The sequence below is a fragment of the Mastomys coucha genome, unplaced genomic scaffold, assembly GCF_008632895.1.
Source record: "Mastomys coucha isolate ucsf_1 unplaced genomic scaffold, UCSF_Mcou_1 pScaffold21, whole genome shotgun sequence".
Classification (NCBI taxonomy): domain Eukaryota; kingdom Metazoa; phylum Chordata; class Mammalia; order Rodentia; family Muridae; genus Mastomys; species Mastomys coucha.
Genome location: NW_022196904.1, coordinates 86,220,784 through 86,227,611, shown reverse-complemented (window position 1 = coordinate 86,227,611; position 6,828 = coordinate 86,220,784).

The following is a 6,828-nucleotide window of genomic DNA, read 5'->3' as shown; positions in this document are numbered from 1 at the left end:
TTATATAATTTTATAATGTATGCACCTTGGTTTAGATAGCAGCACTTTCTATATTCTTTACCAGTTAACAGACAATTAAGAAAACATTTGGAGAAGTGGGATAGGTGTTCATACCTAGGCCTGGGAACATGAACGTATTTGACCCTGCCAGCAAGATGGAGAGGTTGTCCTTGAGATGTGTGGACTCAGACAACTGTTCACCACAGAAGCTGGTCAGCCGTTGGGAAGTCCCTAAGGCCTGCCTAAGGCCTGGGGCCTTGAATTTATTTTCTCCTTATGATTAAATAGAGTCTGAAAATGAAATGGTAGTACTTAGGATATGTTTCTTTTGCTTGTTCCCAACAACACAAGAAGCAAGAGATAAGAAAAAAGTAAACCTGGAGAGACATCTCAGTTGATAGAAGGCTTGCTTTACAAGCACGAGGACCTGAGTTCCACTCTTATGAGCCACTAAAAACACTCAGTATGGCTGAGTGTGGTGGTGCATGCCTCTAATCCCAACACCAAGGAGGTAGAGGCAGGGGATCCCTGTGAGACAGAGGCCAGCCTGTTCTGCATAATGAGTTCCAGGCCAGCCAGATCCTGTCTCAAAAGAAAAACAGAAACAAAACAAAACCAAGCAAGCAACAAACAAGACAAGACAGCAAAAGCCAAAATCAACTCAGTATAGTGGTACAATTTGTAATCCCAGAGCTGGAGAAATATATACAGAAGGATCCCTGGAGCCCACCCACCTGCCAGTCTAGCCTAATTGATGAACTCCAGGCCAAGAAGAGACCCTATGTAAAGGCAGACAGGATGACACCTGAATTGTCCTCTAGCCTCCAACACATAAATACACATATACATGCAGCTCCAAAAACATGCACATGCACAATTCAAATAATAAAAAGAAAAATAAAGTAGTATGACAGCAGTGGTATAGTGGGGATCTGCTGGTGAAAATCATAACAAATATAGCAAACCATCCCTTGCATGAGTTTGTATCTGCATTTATTGACGTATTGTGTGAGAGACAGCATGCTGCTTAGATTTTTATCATCATGAGAAGAGCGAACCTAACTGAAGAAATGTCTCCATCAGACTGGCTTGTAAGCAAGCTTGTGAGGGATTTTCTTTATTGATGATTGATGTAGAAGGACTCAGCCTACTAAGGGCAGTACTATCCCTGGGCAGGTGGTCCTGGGGTATGTAGAGGAATTTTAATCCAGCAACATGGCTACTCTGGCAAGGGGTCACATCCCAAGACCTTCTAGGCCTGTAGGATCCAGCTGGAATCGCACACCTTTACTCTCTCTCTGGCTGGAATACAGACATGCCCTTTGTACATATCGTGAATTCCAATCAATGAAGGTAAAGTTAGTTTGTAGAAGGAAACAGCCGTGTTTGAAAGTGACTAATTGAGGGGCAGACAAAGTGACAAATCAGAGAAAGATTTGACAGAATGAGTCAGAGATAGAATATGCCCAACTCTCATGAGAACAGACAATAATGAGAAGTGACTTAAGAAAGCAGCAGATAGATAGATAGATAGATAGATAGATAGATAGATAGATAGATAGATGGATGGATGGATGGATGGATGGATGGATGGATGGATGGATGGATGGATGGATAGATAGATAGATAGATAGATAGATAGATAGATAGATAGATAGATACCACAGTTTTACTAGGACAGTTCTATAGAGACAGGTTAAAGATAAAGACAGAATGAGCCAGAGATTGAGAAGGAGCCAGAAGATTAGAACAGATTGCCAGAGTTAGTTGGAGGCCAAACAGAGCAATTTGGTCATAAGCTTAGAGAAGCCAATCTGAATCAGTCAGCTTGGAGAGAAGTTTGGGTCAGAACAGCTGAGTTGAACCAGCCATCCAGAATTCATAAAGAGTTAGAAAGGGTGAGCTTATTCAGCAGTAAGCCTCCAAGACAACAACTACATCTGGTGAATAAAAGTTGCTTTTACAGGGGTATATAAGAAAACAAATTGGACAAGCCTAGCCAAGCAAGCCAATAAAATTAAATGAATATAATCAGTTGAATATTATGAATAAGATCATAAAATGAATTCAATGAAATGGCTTCTGCTCTAATTCCTGCTTCCAGATGCCTTGAGTTCCTGTGGTGGCTTCCCTCAGTGGACTGTGACTGAGAAGAGATAGGCCAAGTAAAAACCTTTCCTTCCCAGTGCTAACGGTCATTATTCAGTTGGTTGGGCATAAAAGTGGAGAGATTTTCTTTGCTAATACGTCTCTGTATTGACATTAGTTACTGTAAAAGGGTAAAAAAAAAAAAAAAAAAAAAAAAAAAAAAAAAAAAAAAAAAAAAAAAAAAAAAAAAGCAACACTATGAGGTAAATACAAGGCTTTTAAATGTGAGGACTCTAGAAAGGCTTCAGAGAGGAGGTAAACTCTTCCTGTAAATGTAACTTCAGTCTCGATGGAGGATGATGTTTGCCTGAGAGAGACCTGAATTGGTTCTTTTCATTAGAGGGTTATACAGGCAAAGGTGAAAGAGAAGGACGACAAGCACGTGTAGAACACTGTTTTTGTTTTGTTTTGTTCTTTTGAGACAAGGTCTATGTAAAACATGGCAGCTCTGGAAATCACTTTGTAGGCCTGGCTGGCTTTGAACTCACAGAAATCTGCCTGACTCTGCCTCCTGAGTGCTGGAATCAAAGGTGTGTGCCACCATGCCCAACTTGAACATCATCTCTTATGTAAGACCTACAAATACCTAGAAATATTCCAGGATCAAGGAAACTGAAGCTTGAAGAAATTAAATGACCATCACATAGCTGGTCATTCAGAGCCAAGTTTGAACTTTATGGCTGTGATTGTGTTGACAGCTAGCCAGACATTGGGATGAGCTTGGAATTTGGCCTCTGGACATGTCTGTGGATGAGTATCTTGATTGCATTAATGTAAGAAAAACCACCAAGGGTAGCACCATTCCCTAGGCAAGGGGTCTCCCACTGAACAAGACCGAGAAATCAGCTGAGCGCTAGCCTAGATGGGCTCCTGCCACTGTGACTTCCACACTATTATAGACTATCACCTCAAATGTGTACCAAATAAACCCTTTTTCTCTTAACTTGACTTTGCCAGGGAGCTTTCTCAAAGCATAGAAAAGCAACTAAGACCATGACTCTCCTCTCTTGATCACACAGAATTAATTGCTTTGTATCAGAGTGCATTGGTTCATTTTCTGTCACTATAGCCAAATTCCTGAAGTTAGGTGCTTTATCAAGAAAAGAGATTTATTCAGCTCACAGTTTTGGAGGTCAAAAGATCAGAAGTTCCTATTGATTCAGTCTCTGGCGAGGATTCCCCAAGCTGGGGTACATTATGGCGCATGACATTAAGGGAACATGCAAGAAAAGGAGAGATTACATTTTATATCAAAACCCAGAGAGAGACAAGAGAAGGGTCAATAACCACCTCCTGCAAAGACGGCCTACCTTTTAAAAGTTCTGCCACCTGTTAACATCATCACTGAGTACAAAGTTTCCTACACACAAAACTTTGGGGCACAGCCCTGGGCAAGGCGTGTGCCTCAAACACCATCTCTCTGCCAAGGGTCCAGGCCATGTAGAAGGGCGCCGATCTCCTCAAGGCTGTGCTTCCCTGCCTTACACTCTGAGGAGCACTCTGCTCTCTGCAGTTTGACTCCCAGAGGAATTAATGCTGCAGACTGAGATGACTCCACAGGGAGGCGGAGTTCTCAAGGGCTTTCGACCCAGAATGAATGGAGGGCCTGACACGCTGAGGGACAGCTTTTAGCCTTTTCCTGTAGGTTCTTAGCTCCATCTTCTGTCTGTCCCAGCCCAGTGGTCTGAGCAGCCTGCTCTCCCGTGCCTTTGTTCATGCTGTTCCCTGTACGTGGAATGCCTTTCCCTCTAGCTTGTTCTTCTCTGTGTTAGAAAAGTCGGATTGAGCTTTGAAGATGGATTTAGATGGTCCCCCGAACCCCACTTTTGTATTCATTAGCACATTTGACCATCACAGTTCAAACAAGGAAAGAGCATCTCCATTGTATGGGTCCCTAGGTCCCCAAAGGATTAAGAGCCTCTTTCAGAGTCCAGAGCCAACAAGAGCTCAGACTATTGGCTTGTTCTCAGTTTTACACTGGGCCAGTTCCTGTCTGTCTCTGGGCCTCATTCTCTGTCTGAAATATAGTAGAGGTTGGGGTATTATCTGAGGGGGTCCGTGTGGTTTCATCTTGGTTCATGCTATGGCCACAAAAGAATCCAAATTGCTCCTTGTCTGTGATTGTGTCTCCTTTCCCTCTGGCCTAGTTCTGAGAACAAGAGCAGCTCCCTTCTGCCCTCCTCCCACCGACCCTCAGACCTTTGTTCTTCCTCCTGAGACAAAGCTGCCAGCCCGTATACTCCCCAAGCAGTTGGGCTTCATGCCAGTCAGCCAAGTAGCAGCAGCTGGCCCTCAGATGAAAGGGCCCTCAGAAAGCTACCTGTGGCAAAATGCCCAGCCCAGGCTTGGCAGCTTTGAGCTCAGATGTCCTGTGAGGCATCCCCGTCCGCCACTCCCAAACAAGGCTCTCTTTGTGAGTTCCACAGAAGGACACATCCCTGCCAACTCACGACTACCCCTTCCTTTCCCTCTGTTCCATAATGGTTTGAGAAATAGCCCTTAGGGGGTGCTTCAGGCTTAGACCAAGCCATCTTGCCTTTGTGCCAAGGAGTTTGGACTGTTTTATCCATTTAATCTTCAGAACTGCACTGGTGGCAAGTACTGTCTTTTTCTCCTTCTTTAGACAAGGTCTCACTTGTTATGTAACCCAGGCTAGCTCAAACTTGCCAGTCTCCTTCCTCAACCTTCTGAGTGCTTGGATTGTACAGTGTGTACCACACATCTGGTCACCATTGAGATTGAGATACATATTCTCTCTCTCTCTCTCTCTCTCTCTCTCTCTCTCTCTCTCTCTCTCTCTCTCTCTCTCTCTTCTCTTTCTTTCTCTCTCTTTCCCCCTCCCTCCCTCCTCTTCTCTCTCTCCCCCTCCCTCCCACCTTCTCTCTCTCCCTCCTCCTTCTCTCTTTCTCTTCCTTCCCCTCCTCTTCTTCCTCCTCTCCTTTCTTTCCCCTCCTCTTGTTATGCCTCCTCCCTTTTCTCTTCTTTTTAAGATTAAGTCTTCAGCCCTGGCTGGCCTTGAACTTTCCAAAGTGGCTGAGGATAATCTTGAACTCTTTCTGGCCCTGCTGCTTCTGAAATCACAGGTTTGTGTTACCACATCTGGTTTATGAGGTATCAGGGCTCACACTCAGGCTTCTTACAAGCTAAACAAATGCTTTTTTAAATTTTTAGACAGAGTCTATATATTCCTGACTGTCCTGGAACCTGCTATGTAAACCAGTTTGGCCTTAAGCTCACAGAAATCCACTTGCCTCTGTCTCCTGGGTGCTGGGTGATTTCGACACTTCCCCCCATCACCCCCCCCTCAACATTTTCTCCCCAGCCCCTATTCAAGACAAGGTTTCACATAGCTGGGCTGACCTCGAACTCTTGAGTCTCCTGCCTCCATCTCCCAAGGGCTGAGATTACAGGTATGGAATCTGCCTACAGAGAGCCAGTGTTACATTTATAGAGAGACGTTTGAAGTAAGAGTGTGAAGACCACAAGGAACCACACCTAAGTGAGCACGAATTTCAAGCATGGCCTTAAACATGCTGTTTTCTGAGACTCTCACAAACAAGACTACAGCTTACAGTAAAACCATGTTTTGGCTTCCCTAAGCAACCCTTGTGACCTGTGGCTTTATATGTAATCTATCGGTGACACAACCTGTGATTTCATTTAAAGGTAGACTAGTGGTGAGGGAGAGTAATGAGGACTTCTGGGAGGTGACATCTCAAAAAGGAGGAGGAGCTAGGTGAAAAAGCATATTACAGATGCATAAGACACCAAGCCCTGAGGCAGGAGGAAACTGTTAGAAGGAGTAGGAAAACCAAGTCTATGGTGGGAGATGAGGAAATTCAGCGTCCTCTTTTGACCATCTTTAGCTCTGGACTAGTAAGATGGCTCAGTGGTAAAAAGCACTTGCAGCACAAGCCTGGGGAATTGAGTTTAATCCCTGAAGCCCACATCAAGGTAGAAAGAGAGAGCCAACTCCCTACCTTTGTCCTCTCACCTCTGAACATGCACTATAGCATTTGTTCACACCCCAACTGCCCCTTAGCACCTACCTCTGGGAGCCTACTTCTCCAGATCTGGGGCCTTTGGAAAAGAAGCTTAGAGCCAGACTGTGGTGATGCACACCTTTAATCCCAGCACTCGGAGTCAGAGCCAGGGGGGATCTCTGAGCTCAAGGCCATCAAGGTCTACAGATGGAGTACAGAGGACAAACGGGGCTACACAGAGAAACCTTGTCCAAAACAAAAACAAAAACAAAGTCAAACAAACAAAAGAGGTGAACAAAAGTTCAGGCCTATGTTCCTGGGTGCCTGCCTGTACCTGGGCACTGACAGCAAATGGACCCACAGACTCTTCCCAGAAACTCTAGATGAATATCAGCAAAGAATGTGAAGCTCCCAGAGGTAGGTGTGTGTGTGTGTGTGTGTGTGTGTGTGTGTGTGTGTGTGTGTGTGATAGAGAAAGACAGAGAGACAGAGAGAGATAGAGACAGACAGAGACAGACAGTGACAGAGAGACACACAGAGACAGAGACAGAGAGAGATTTGGAGGGTAAACTGAGATTGAACTCACAGCTTGTGTTATACCTTCCTTTACACACTGAGCCATCTTGCTAGCTCAGAGGTCCCCAGAGTTAAAGGGATATTTTTAGATTATAAATAAGAATTCCCAGGGGGCTGGAGA